This window comes from Lissotriton vulgaris, chromosome 12, assembly GCF_964263255.1.
Source record: "Lissotriton vulgaris chromosome 12, aLisVul1.2, whole genome shotgun sequence".
In the NCBI taxonomy this organism is placed as follows: Eukaryota; Metazoa; Chordata; class Amphibia; order Caudata; family Salamandridae; genus Lissotriton; species Lissotriton vulgaris.
In genome coordinates this window covers 491,625,163-491,637,618 of record NC_141700.1, presented here as the reverse complement: position 1 = coordinate 491,637,618, position 12,456 = coordinate 491,625,163, and the positions used below count along the sequence as shown (strand labels likewise).

Sequence of the window (12,456 nt, the reverse complement as noted above, 5' to 3'; positions counted from 1 at the left end):
GGGCAAGAACTAGGCCGGTGAGGGAAACAGGATCAAACTTCAGAGTCTCTGCTCAAAGCACAGAAAAGCAAAAAGGTGGGCAGTTCCAAGTGTCTGCCTGGGAATATGCAAATTCTTTTTGTACACACCTCAGCTCATTAGGAGGTGTCGGGGCTGCTGGGCAAGGGGAACGGGAAGCGTGAATCAGGCTTTCACTGAAGTGGCACTGTAGGACTTTCGTCCCCAACGATTTTACGCTTTCCCCACCATCCCTCCAATCGATAGGCTGTGAGCCACCACTGTTCTATGCAAATAGCCATGCACTTTAAGTCCCTTTTTCACACGTATTTTCATTAAAGCTGAATATATAAGTATAGATCTGTCTAGGCTGGAGGCACATGAAACAAGACAAACGAGCCCCTTCAAGTGTACCTGAGAGGAATCTGACTCAGGATTGGCCACCCTCTAAGGGCACCTCTAACGGGCACAAATAACGGGCAAGCCCTATGAAAAGCGCAGCATGACTCTTGGTGCCACCTTTTAAAAGGAGAGTGACGTCTGGCCTCTGGCAGCAGGAATGTTGAGAAAAGAGAAAATACACTGCCTGCTATCGTGCAGTTTCAAGATAGTCAAGGAAAAGCAATCTCATGCACTGCCCAAGCTCTTTCCCATGATGCACCTCTCCTACACTCTGTCTATGCAAATGAGCAAGCAGAGAGATCAGGAATAAAACACCAAGCTCATGTTCCCTTATAACAGTAGCAGACAACTCCTAAATGTTCCCCAACTTCTAATGCTTTTCTTTTAAACAAATGATAAACAGCCTCACCTGTGGTAAGGCTTAAAAAAATTGAATAAACTCGTAAATGTTCCTCTCCACGGAAATCTTTAGTAAAAGGCGAAAGATTTTTTCGTTTTGAAGAGAAACCAGAGTAAGTTAGAATATGGCTCTCTGGGGGTTAGAGGCACCAGATCAAAGACCCTATCATTGCGAGGGTGAGGACCTGAGAGGTATTTGCAGCCTCTAAAAAAGAGGGCAAGAACTAGGCCGGTGAGGGAAACAGGATCAAACTTCAGAGTCTCTGCTCAAAGCACAGAAAAGCAAAAAGGTGGGCAGTTCCAAGTGTCTGCCTGGGAATATGCAAATTCTTTTTGTACACACCTCAGCTCATTAGGAGGTGTCGGGGCTGCTGGGCAAGGGGAACGGGAAGCGTGAATCAGGCTTTCACTGAAGTGGCACTGTAGGACTTTCGTCCCCAACGATTTTACGCTTTCCCCACCATCCCTCCAATCGATAGGCTGTGAGCCACCACTGTTCTATGCAAATAGCCATGCACTTTAAGTCCCTTTTTCACACGTATTTTCATTAAAGCTGAATATATAAGTATAGATCTGTCTAGGCTGGAGGCACATGAAACAAGACAAACGAGCCCCTTCAAGTGTACCTGAGAGGAATCTGACTCAGGATTGGCCACCCTCTAAGGGCACCTCTAACGGGCACAAATAACGGGCAAGCCCTATGAAAAGCGCAGCATGACTCTTGGTGCCACCTTTTAAAAGGAGAGTGACGTCTGGCCTCTGGCAGCAGGAATGTTGAGAAAAGAGAAAATACACTGCCTGCTATCGTGCAGTTTCAAGATAGTCAAGGAAAAGCAATCTCATGCACTGCCCAAGCTCTGTCCCATGATGCACCTCTCCTACACTCTGTCTATGCAAATGAGCAAGCAGAGAGATCAGGAATAAAACACCAAGCTCATGTTCCCTTATAACAGTAGCAGACAACTCCTAAATGTTCCCCAACTTCTAATGCTTTTCTTTTAAACAAATGATAAACAGCCTCACCTGTGGTAAGGCTTAAAAAAATTGAATAAACTCGTAAATGTTCCTCTCCACGGAAATCTTTAGTAAAAGGCGAAAGATTTTTTCGTTTTGAAGAGAAACCAGAGTAAGTTAGAATATGGCTATCTGGGGGTTAGAGGCACCAGATCAAAGACCCTATCATTGCGAGGGTGAGGACCTGAGAGGTATTTGCAGCCTCTAAAAAAGAGGGCAAGAACTAGGCCGGCGAGGGAAACAGGATCAAACTTCAGAGTCTCTGCTCAAAGCACAGAAAAGCAAAAAGGTGGGCAGTTCCAAGTGTCTGCCTGGGAATATGCAAATTCTTTTTGTACACACCTCAGCTCATTAGGAGGTGTCGGGGCTGCTGGGCAAGGGGAACGGGAAGCGTGAATCAGGCTTTCACTGAAGTGGCACTGTAGGACTTTCGTCCCCAACGATTTTACGCTTTCCCCACCATCCCTCCAATCGATAGGCTGTGAGCCACCACTGTTCTATGCAAATAGCCATGCACTTTAAGTCCCTTTTTCACACGTATTTTCATTAAAGCTGAATATATAAGTATAGATCTGTCTAGGCTGGAGGCACTTGAAACAAGACTAACGAGCCCCTTCAAGTGTACCTGAGAGGAATCTGACTCAGGATTGGCCACCTTCTAAGGGCACCTCTAACGGGCACAAATATCGTGCAAGCCCTATGAAAAGCGCAGCATGAGTCTTGGTGCCACCTTTTAAAAGGAGAGTGACGTCTGGCCTCTGGCAGCAGGAATGTTGAGAAAAGAGAAAATATACTGCCTGCTATCGTGCAGTTTCAAGATAGTCAAGGAAAAGCAATCTCATGCACTGCCCAAGCTCTGTCCCATGATGCACCTCTCCTACACTCTGTCTATGCAAATGAGCAAGCAGAGAGATCAGGAATAAAACACCAAGCTCATGTTCCCTTATAACAGTAGCAGACAACTCCTAAATATTCCCCAACTTCTAATGCTTTTCTTTTAAACAAATGATAAACAGCCTCACCTGTGGTAAGGCTTAAAAAAATTGAATAAACTCGTAAATGTTCCTCTCCACGGAAATCTTTAGTAAAAGGCGAAAGATTTTTTCGTTTTGAAGAGAAACCAGAGTAAGTTAGAATATGGCTCTCTGGGGGTTAGAGGCACCAGATCAAAGACCCTATCATTGCGAGGGTGAGGACCTGAGAGGTATTTGCAGCCTCTAAAAAAGAGGGCAAGAACTAGGCCGGTGAGGGAAACAGGATCAAACTTCAGAGTCTCTGCTCAAAGCACAGAAAAGCAAAAAGGTGGGCAGTTCCAAGTGTCTGCCTGGGAATATGCAAATTCTTTTTGTACACACCTCAGCTCATTAGGAGGTGTCGGGGCTGCTGGGCAAGGGGAACGGGAAGCGTGAATCAGGCTTTCACTGAAGTGGCACTGTAGGACTTTCGTCCCCAACGATTTTACGCTTTCCCCACCATCCCTCCAATCGATAGGCTGTGAGCCACCACTGTTCTATGCAAATAGCCATGCACTTTAAGTCCCTTTTTCACACGTATTTTCATTAAAGCTGAATATATAAGTATAGATCTGTCTAGGCTGGAGGCACATGAAACAAGACAAACGAGCCCCTTCAAGTGTACCTGAGAGGAATCTGACTCAGGATTGGCCACCCTCTAAGGGCACCCCAACAGGCACAAATAACGGGCAAGCCCTATGAAAAGCGCAGCATGACTCTTGGTGCCACCTTTTAAAAGGAGAGTGACGTCTGGCCTCTGGCAGCAGGAATGTTGAGAAAAGAGAAAATACACTGCCTGCTATCGTGCAGTTTCAAGATAGTCAAGGAAAAGCAATCTCATGCACTGCCCAAGCTCTTTCCCATGATGCACCTCTCCTACACTCTGTCTATGCAAATGAGCAAGCAGAGAGATCAGGAATAAAACACCAAGCTCATGTTCCCTTATAACAGTAGCAGACAACTCCTAAATGTTCCCCAACTTCTAATGCTTTTCTTTTAAACAAATGATAAACAGCCTCACCTGTGGTAAGGCTTAAAAAAATTGAATAAACTCGTAAATGTTCCTCTCCACGGAAATCTTTAGTAAAAGGCGAAAGATTTTTTCGTTTTGAAGAGAAACCAGAGTAAGTTAGAATATGGCTCTCTGGGGGTTAGAGGCACCAGATCAAAGACCCTATCATTGCGAGGGTGAGGACCTGAGAGGTATTTGCAGCCTCTAAAAAAGAGGGCAAGAACTAGGCCGGTGAGGGAAACAGGATCAAACTTCAGAGTCTCTGCTCAAAGCACAGAAAAGCAAAAAGGTGGGCAGTTCCAAGTGTCTGCCTGGGAATATGCAAATTCTTTTTGTACACACCTCAGCTCATTAGGAGGTGTCGGGGCTGCTGGGCAAGGGGAACGGGAAGCGTGAATCAGGCTTTCACTGAAGTGGCACTGTAGGACTTTCGTCCCCAACGATTTTACGCTTTCCCCACCATCCCTCCAATCGATAGGCTGTGAGCCACCACTGTTCTATGCAAATAGCCATGCACTTTAAGTCCCTTTTTCACACGTATTTTCATTAAAGCTGAATATATAAGTATAGATCTGTCTAGGCTGGAGGCACTTGAAACAAGACTAACGAGCCCCTTCAAGTGTACCTGAGAGGAATCTGACTCAGGATTGGCCACCTTCTAAGGGCACCTCTAACGGGCACAAATATCGTGCAAGCCCTATGAAAAGCGCAGCATGAGTCTTGGTGCCACCTTTTAAAAGGAGAGTGACGTCTGGCCTCTGGCAGCAGGAATGTTGAGAAAAGAGAAAATATACTGCCTGCTATCGTGCAGTTTCAAGATAGTCAAGGAAAAGCAATCTCATGCACTGCCCAAGCTCTGTCCCATGATGCACCTCTCCTACACTCTGTCTATGCAAATGAGCAAGCAGAGAGATCAGGAATAAAACACCAAGCTCATGTTCCCTTATAACAGTAGCAGACAACTCCTAAATATTCCCCAACTTCTAATGCTTTTCTTTTAAACAAATGATAAACAGCCTCACCTGTGGTAAGGCTTAAAAAAATTGAATAAACTCGTAAATGTTCCTCTCCACGGAAATCTTTAGTAAAAGGCGAAAGATTTTTTCGTTTTGAAGAGAAACCAGAGTAAGTTAGAATATGGCTCTCTGGGGGTTAGAGGCACCAGATCAAAGACCCTATCATTGCGAGGGTGAGGACCTGAGAGGTATTTGCAGCCTCTAAAAAAGAGGGCAAGAACTAGGCCGGTGAGGGAAACAGGATCAAACTTCAGAGTCTCTGCTCAAAGCACAGAAAAGCAAAAAGGTGGGCAGTTCCAAGTGTCTGCCTGGGAATATGCAAATTCTTTTTGTACACACCTCAGCTCATTAGGAGGTGTCGGGGCTGCTGGGCAAGGGGAACGGGAAGCGTGAATCAGGCTTTCACTGAAGTGGCACTGTAGGACTTTCGTCCCCAACGATTTTACGCTTTCCCCACCATCCCTCCAATCGATAGGCTGTGAGCCACCACTGTTCTATGCAAATAGCCATGCACTTTAAGTCCCTTTTTCACACGTATTTTCATTAAAGCTGAATATATAAGTATAGATCTGTCTAGGCTGGAGGCACATGAAACAAGACAAACGAGCCCCTTCAAGTGTACCTGAGAGGAATCTGACTCAGGATTGGCCACCCTCTAAGGGCACCTCTAACGGGCACAAATAACGGGCAAGCCCTATGAAAAGCGCAGCATGACTCTTGGTGCCACCTTTTAAAAGGAGAGTGACGTCTGGCCTCTGGCAGCAGGAATGTTGAGAAAAGAGAAAATACACTGCCTGCTATCGTGCAGTTTCAAGATAGTCAAGGAAAAGCAATCTCATGCACTGCCCAAGCTCTTTCCCATGATGCACCTCTCCTACACTCTGTCTATGCAAATGAGCAAGCAGAGAGATCAGGAATAAAACACCAAGCTCATGTTCCCTTATAACAGTAGCAGACAACTCCTAAATGTTCCCCAACTTCTAATGCTTTTCTTTTAAACAAATGATAAACAGCCTCACCTGTGGTAAGGCTTAAAAAAATTGAATAAACTCGTAAATGTTCCTCTCCACGGAAATCTTTAGTAAAAGGCGAAAGATTTTTTCGTTTTGAAGAGAAACCAGAGTAAGTTAGAATATGGCTCTCTGGGGGTTAGAGGCACCAGATCAAAGACCCTATCATTGCGAGGGTGAGGACCTGAGAGGTATTTGCAGCCTCTAAAAAAGAGGGCAAGAACTAGGCCGGTGAGGGAAACAGGATCAAACTTCAGAGTCTCTGCTCAAAGCACAGAAAAGCAAAAAGGTGGGCAGTTCCAAGTGTCTGCCTGGGAATATGCAAATTCTTTTTGTACACACCTCAGCTCATTAGGAGGTGTCGGGGCTGCTGGGCAAGGGGAACGGGAAGCGTGAATCAGGCTTTCACTGAAGTGGCACTGTAGGACTTTCGTCCCCAACGATTTTACGCTTTCCCCACCATCCCTCCAATCGATAGGCTGTGAGCCACCACTGTTCTATGCAAATAGCCATGCACTTTAAGTCCCTTTTTCACACGTATTTTCATTAAAGCTGAATATATAAGTATAGATCTGTCTAGGCTGGAGGCACATGAAACAAGACAAACGAGCCCCTTCAAGTGTACCTGAGAGGAATCTGACTCAGGATTGGCCACCCTCTAAGGGCACCTCTAACGGGCACAAATAACGGGCAAGCCCTATGAAAAGCGCAGCATGACTCTTGGTGCCACCTTTTAAAAGGAGAGTGACGTCTGGCCTCTGGCAGCAGGAATGTTGAGAAAAGAGAAAATACACTGCCTGCTATCGTGCAGTTTCAAGATAGTCAAGGAAAAGCAATCTCATGCACTGCCCAAGCTCTGTCCCATGATGCACCTCTCCTACACTCTGTCTATGCAAATGAGCAAGCAGAGAGATCAGGAATAAAACACCAAGCTCATGTTCCCTTATAACAGTAGCAGACAACTCCTAAATGTTCCCCAACTTCTAATGCTTTTCTTTTAAACAAATGATAAACAGCCTCACCTGTGGTAAGGCTTAAAAAAATTGAATAAACTCGTAAATGTTCCTCTCCACGGAAATCTTTAGTAAAAGGCGAAAGATTTTTTCGTTTTGAAGAGAAACCAGAGTAAGTTAGAATATGGCTATCTGGGGGTTAGAGGCACCAGATCAAAGACCCTATCATTGCGAGGGTGAGGACCTGAGAGGTATTTGCAGCCTCTAAAAAAGAGGGCAAGAACTAGGCCGGCGAGGGAAACAGGATCAAACTTCAGAGTCTCTGCTCAAAGCACAGAAAAGCAAAAAGGTGGGCAGTTCCAAGTGTCTGCCTGGGAATATGCAAATTCTTTTTGTACACACCTCAGCTCATTAGGAGGTGTCGGGGCTGCTGGGCAAGGGGAACGGGAAGCGTGAATCAGGCTTTCACTGAAGTGGCACTGTAGGACTTTCGTCCCCAACGATTTTACGCTTTCCCCACCATCCCTCCAATCGATAGGCTGTGAGCCACCACTGTTCTATGCAAATAGCCATGCACTTTAAGTCCCTTTTTCACACGTATTTTCATTAAAGCTGAATATATAAGTATAGATCTGTCTAGGCTGGAGGCACTTGAAACAAGACTAACGAGCCCCTTCAAGTGTACCTGAGAGGAATCTGACTCAGGATTGGCCACCTTCTAAGGGCACCTCTAACGGGCACAAATATCGTGCAAGCCCTATGAAAAGCGCAGCATGAGTCTTGGTGCCACCTTTTAAAAGGAGAGTGACGTCTGGCCTCTGGCAGCAGGAATGTTGAGAAAAGAGAAAATATACTGCCTGCTATCGTGCAGTTTCAAGATAGTCAAGGAAAAGCAATCTCATGCACTGCCCAAGCTCTGTCCCATGATGCACCTCTCCTACACTCTGTCTATGCAAATGAGCAAGCAGAGAGATCAGGAATAAAACACCAAGCTCATGTTCCCTTATAACAGTAGCAGACAACTCCTAAATATTCCCCAACTTCTAATGCTTTTCTTTTAAACAAATGATAAACAGCCTCACCTGTGGTAAGGCTTAAAAAAATTGAATAAACTCGTAAATGTTCCTCTCCACGGAAATCTTTAGTAAAAGGCGAAAGATTTTTTCGTTTTGAAGAGAAACCAGAGTAAGTTAGAATATGGCTCTCTGGGGGTTAGAGGCACCAGATCAAAGACCCTATCATTGCGAGGGTGAGGACCTGAGAGGTATTTGCAGCCTCTAAAAAAGAGGGCAAGAACTAGGCCGGTGAGGGAAACAGGATCAAACTTCAGAGTCTCTGCTCAAAGCACAGAAAAGCAAAAAGGTGGGCAGTTCCAAGTGTCTGCCTGGGAATATGCAAATTCTTTTTGTACACACCTCAGCTCATTAGGAGGTGTCGGGGCTGCTGGGCAAGGGGAACGGGAAGCGTGAATCAGGCTTTCACTGAAGTGGCACTGTAGGACTTTCGTCCCCAACGATTTTACGCTTTCCCCACCATCCCTCCAATCGATAGGCTGTGAGCCACCACTGTTCTATGCAAATAGCCATGCACTTTAAGTCCCTTTTTCACACGTATTTTCATTAAAGCTGAATATATAAGTATAGATCTGTCTAGGCTGGAGGCACATGAAACAAGACAAACGAGCCCCTTCAAGTGTACCTGAGAGGAATCTGACTCAGGATTGGCCACCCTCTAAGGGCACCTCTAACGGGCACAAATAACGGGCAAGCCCTATGAAAAGCGCAGCATGACTCTTGGTGCCACCTTTTAAAAGGAGAGTGACGTCTGGCCTCTGGCAGCAGGAATGTTGAGAAAAGAGAAAATACACTGCCTGCTATCGTGCAGTTTCAAGATAGTCAAGGAAAAGCAATCTCATGCACTGCCCAAGCTCTTTCCCATGATGCACCTCTCCTACACTCTGTCTATGCAAATGAGCAAGCAGAGAGATCAGGAATAAAACACCAAGCTCATGTTCCCTTATAACAGTAGCAGACAACTCCTAAATGTTCCCCAACTTCTAATGCTTTTCTTTTAAACAAATGATAAACAGCCTCACCTGTGGTAAGGCTTAAAAAAATTGAATAAACTCGTAAATGTTCCTCTCCACGGAAATCTTTAGTAAAAGGCGAAAGATTTTTTCGTTTTGAAGAGAAACCAGAGTAAGTTAGAATATGGCTCTCTGGGGGTTAGAGGCACCAGATCAAAGACCCTATCATTGCGAGGGTGAGGACCTGAGAGGTATTTGCAGCCTCTAAAAAAGAGGGCAAGAACTAGGCCGGTGAGGGAAACAGGATCAAACTTCAGAGTCTCTGCTCAAAGCACAGAAAAGCAAAAAGGTGGGCAGTTCCAAGTGTCTGCCTGGGAATATGCAAATTCTTTTTGTACACACCTCAGCTCATTAGGAGGTGTCGGGGCTGCTGGGCAAGGGGAACGGGAAGCGTGAATCAGGCTTTCACTGAAGTGGCACTGTAGGACTTTCGTCCCCAACGATTTTACGCTTTCCCCACCATCCCTCCAATCGATAGGCTGTGAGCCACCACTGTTCTATGCAAATAGCCATGCACTTTAAGTCCCTTTTTCACACGTATTTTCATTAAAGCTGAATATATAAGTATAGATCTGTCTAGGCTGGAGGCACTTGAAACAAGACTAACGAGCCCCTTCAAGTGTACCTGAGAGGAATCTGACTCAGGATTGGCCACCTTCTAAGGACACCTCTAACGGGCACAAATATCGTGCAAGCCCTATGAAAAGCGCAGCATGAGTCTTGGTGCCACCTTTTAAAAGGAGAGTGACGTCTGGCCTCTGGCAGCAGGAATGTTGAGAAAAGAGAAAATACACTGCCTGCTATCGTGCAGTTTCAAGATAGTCAAGGAAAAGCAATCTCATGCACTGCCCAAGCTCTTTCCCATGATGCACCTCTCCTACACTCTGTCTATGCAAATGAGCAAGCAGAGAGATCAGGAATAAAACACCAAGCTCATGTTCCCTTATAACAGTAGCAGACAACTCCTAAATGTTCCCCAACTTCTAATGCTTTTCTTTTAAACAAATGATAAACAGCCTCACCTGTGGTAAGGCTTAAAAAAATTGAATAAACTCGTAAATGTTCCTCTCCACGGAAATCTTTAGTAAAAGGCGAAAGATTTTTTCGTTTTGAAGAGAAACCAGAGTAAGTTAGAATATGGCTCTCTGGGGGTTAGAGGCACCAGATCAAAGACCCTATCATTGCGAGGGTGAGGACCTGAGAGGTATTTGCAGCCTCTAAAAAAGAGGGCAAGAACTAGGCCGGTGAGGGAAACAGGATCAAACTTCAGAGTCTCTGCTCAAAGCACAGAAAAGCAAAAAGGTGGGCAGTTCCAAGTGTCTGCCTGGGAATATGCAAATTCTTTTTGTACACACCTCAGCTCATTAGGAGGTGTCGGGGCTGCTGGGCAAGGGGAACGGGAAGCGTGAATCAGGCTTTCACTGAAGTGGCACTGTAGGACTTTCGTCCCCAACGATTTTACGCTTTCCCCACCATCCCTCCAATCGATAGGCTGTGAGCCACCACTGTTCTATGCAAATAGCCATGCACTTTAAGTCCCTTTTTCACACGTATTTTCATTAAAGCTGAATATATAAGTATAGATCTGTCTAGGCTGGAGGCACTTGAAACAAGACTAACGAGCCCCTTCAAGTGTACCTGAGAGGAATCTGACTCAGGATTGGCCACCTTCTAAGGGCACCTCTAACGGGCACAAATATCGTGCAAGCCCTATGAAAAGCGCAGCATGAGTCTTGGTGCCACCTTTTAAAAGGAGAGTGACGTCTGGCCTCTGGCAGCAGGAATGTTGAGAAAAGAGAAAATATACTGCCTGCTATCGTGCAGTTTCAAGATAGTCAAGGAAAAGCAATCTCATGCACTGCCCAAGCTCTGTCCCATGATGCACCTCTCCTACACTCTGTCTATGCAAATGAGCAAGCAGAGAGATCAGGAATAAAACACCAAGCTCATGTTCCCTTATAACAGTAGCAGACAACTCCTAAATATTCCCCAACTTCTAATGCTTTTCTTTTAAACAAATGATAAACAGCCTCACCTGTGGTAAGGCTTAAAAAAATTGAATAAACTCGTAAATGTTCCTCTCCACGGAAATCTTTAGTAAAAGGCGAAAGATTTTTTCGTTTTGAAGAGAAACCAGAGTAAGTTAGAATATGGCTCTCTGGGGGTTAGAGGCACCAGATCAAAGACCCTATCATTGCGAGGGTGAGGACCTGAGAGGTATTTGCAGCCTCTAAAAAAGAGGGCAAGAACTAGGCCGGTGAGGGAAACAGGATCAAACTTCAGAGTCTCTGCTCAAAGCACAGAAAAGCAAAAAGGTGGGCAGTTCCAAGTGTCTGCCTGGGAATATGCAAATTCTTTTTGTACACACCTCAGCTCATTAGGAGGTGTCGGGGCTGCTGGGCAAGGGGAACGGGAAGCGTGAATCAGGCTTTCACTGAAGTGGCACTGTAGGACTTTCGTCCCCAACGATTTTACGCTTTCCCCACCATCCCTCCAATCGATAGGCTGTGAGCCACCACTGTTCTATGCAAATAGCCATGCACTTTAAGTCCCTTTTTCACACGTATTTTCATTAAAGCTGAATATATAAGTATAGATCTGTCTAGGCTGGAGGCACATGAAACAAGACAAACGAGCCCCTTCAAGTGTACCTGAGAGGAATCTGACTCAGGATTGGCCACCCTCTAAGGGCACCTCTAACGGGCACAAATAACGGGCAAGCCCTATGAAAAGCGCAGCATGACTCTTGGTGCCACCTTTTAAAAGGAGAGTGACGTCTGGCCTCTGGCAGCAGGAATGTTGAGAAAAGAGAAAATACACTGCCTGCTATCGTGCAGTTTCAAGATAGTCAAGGAAAAGCAATCTCATGCACTGCCCAAGCTCTTTCCCATGATGCACCTCTCCTACACTCTGTCTATGCAAATGAGCAAGCAGAGAGATCAGGAATAAAACACCAAGCTCATGTTCCCTTATAACAGTAGCAGACAACTCCTAAATGTTCCCCAACTTCTAATGCTTTTCTTTTAAACAAATGATAAACAGCCTCACCTGTGGTAAGGCTTAAAAAAATTGAATAAACTCGTAAATGTTCCTCTCCACGGAAATCTTTAGTAAAAGGCGAAAGATTTTTTCGTTTTGAAGAGAAACCAGAGTAAGTTAGAATATGGCTCTCTGGGGGTTAGAGGCACCAGATCAAAGACCCTATCATTGCGAGGGTGAGGACCTGAGAGGTATTTGCAGCCTCTAAAAAAGAGGGCAAGAACTAGGCCGGTGAGGGAAACAGGATCAAACTTCAGAGTCTCTGCTCAAAGCACAGAAAAGCAAAAAGGTGGGCAGTTCCAAGTGTCTGCCTGGGAATATGCAAATTCTTTTTGTACACACCTCAGCTCATTAGGAGGTGTCGGGGCTGCTGGGCAAGGGGAACGGGAAGCGTGAATCAGGCTTTCACTGAAGTGGCACTGTAGGACTTTCGTCCCCAACGATTTTACGCTTTCCCCACCATCCCTCCAATCGATAGGCTGTGAGCCACCACTGTTCTATGCAAATAGCCATGC

The 12,456-nt window shown here is 45.4% G+C and overlaps 12 non-coding genes across 12 annotated transcripts; all 12 read right to left on the bottom strand.

Moving 5' to 3' along the window:
• Nucleotides 1-800: 800 nt before the first annotated feature.
• Nucleotides 801-915, bottom strand: LOC147677256 (U5 spliceosomal RNA). The gene has a single exon (XR_015303225.1). It is a non-coding gene; the product is annotated as a U5 spliceosomal RNA (small nuclear RNA).
• Nucleotides 916-1,813: 898 nt separating this feature from the next.
• Nucleotides 1,814-1,928, bottom strand: LOC147677255 (U5 spliceosomal RNA). Its single transcript, XR_015303224.1, has one exon. It is a non-coding gene; the product is annotated as a U5 spliceosomal RNA (small nuclear RNA).
• Nucleotides 1,929-2,826: 898 nt separating this feature from the next.
• Nucleotides 2,827-2,941, bottom strand: LOC147677254 (U5 spliceosomal RNA). The gene has a single exon (XR_015303223.1). It is a non-coding gene; the product is annotated as a U5 spliceosomal RNA (small nuclear RNA).
• Nucleotides 2,942-3,838: 897 nt separating this feature from the next.
• LOC147677253 (U5 spliceosomal RNA) lies at nt 3,839-3,953 on the bottom strand. The gene has a single exon (XR_015303222.1). It is a non-coding gene; the product is annotated as a U5 spliceosomal RNA (small nuclear RNA).
• Nucleotides 3,954-4,851: 898 nt separating this feature from the next.
• Nucleotides 4,852-4,966, bottom strand: LOC147677252 (U5 spliceosomal RNA). Its single transcript, XR_015303221.1, has one exon. It is a non-coding gene; the product is annotated as a U5 spliceosomal RNA (small nuclear RNA).
• Nucleotides 4,967-5,864: 898 nt separating this feature from the next.
• On the bottom strand, nt 5,865-5,979 carry LOC147677251 (U5 spliceosomal RNA). The gene has a single exon (XR_015303220.1). It is a non-coding gene; the product is annotated as a U5 spliceosomal RNA (small nuclear RNA).
• Nucleotides 5,980-6,877: 898 nt separating this feature from the next.
• On the bottom strand, nt 6,878-6,992 carry LOC147677250 (U5 spliceosomal RNA). The gene has a single exon (XR_015303219.1). It is a non-coding gene; the product is annotated as a U5 spliceosomal RNA (small nuclear RNA).
• An 898-nt stretch (nt 6,993-7,890) lies between these two features.
• Nucleotides 7,891-8,005, bottom strand: LOC147677249 (U5 spliceosomal RNA). Its single transcript, XR_015303218.1, has one exon. It is a non-coding gene; the product is annotated as a U5 spliceosomal RNA (small nuclear RNA).
• An 898-nt stretch (nt 8,006-8,903) lies between these two features.
• Nucleotides 8,904-9,018, bottom strand: LOC147677248 (U5 spliceosomal RNA). The gene has a single exon (XR_015303217.1). It is a non-coding gene; the product is annotated as a U5 spliceosomal RNA (small nuclear RNA).
• An 898-nt stretch (nt 9,019-9,916) lies between these two features.
• LOC147677247 (U5 spliceosomal RNA) lies at nt 9,917-10,031 on the bottom strand. Its single transcript, XR_015303215.1, has one exon. It is a non-coding gene; the product is annotated as a U5 spliceosomal RNA (small nuclear RNA).
• An 898-nt stretch (nt 10,032-10,929) lies between these two features.
• Nucleotides 10,930-11,044, bottom strand: LOC147677246 (U5 spliceosomal RNA). Its single transcript, XR_015303214.1, has one exon. It is a non-coding gene; the product is annotated as a U5 spliceosomal RNA (small nuclear RNA).
• Nucleotides 11,045-11,942: 898 nt separating this feature from the next.
• LOC147677245 (U5 spliceosomal RNA) lies at nt 11,943-12,057 on the bottom strand. Its single transcript, XR_015303213.1, has one exon. It is a non-coding gene; the product is annotated as a U5 spliceosomal RNA (small nuclear RNA).
• Between the last annotated feature and the right edge of the window lie 399 nt (nt 12,058-12,456).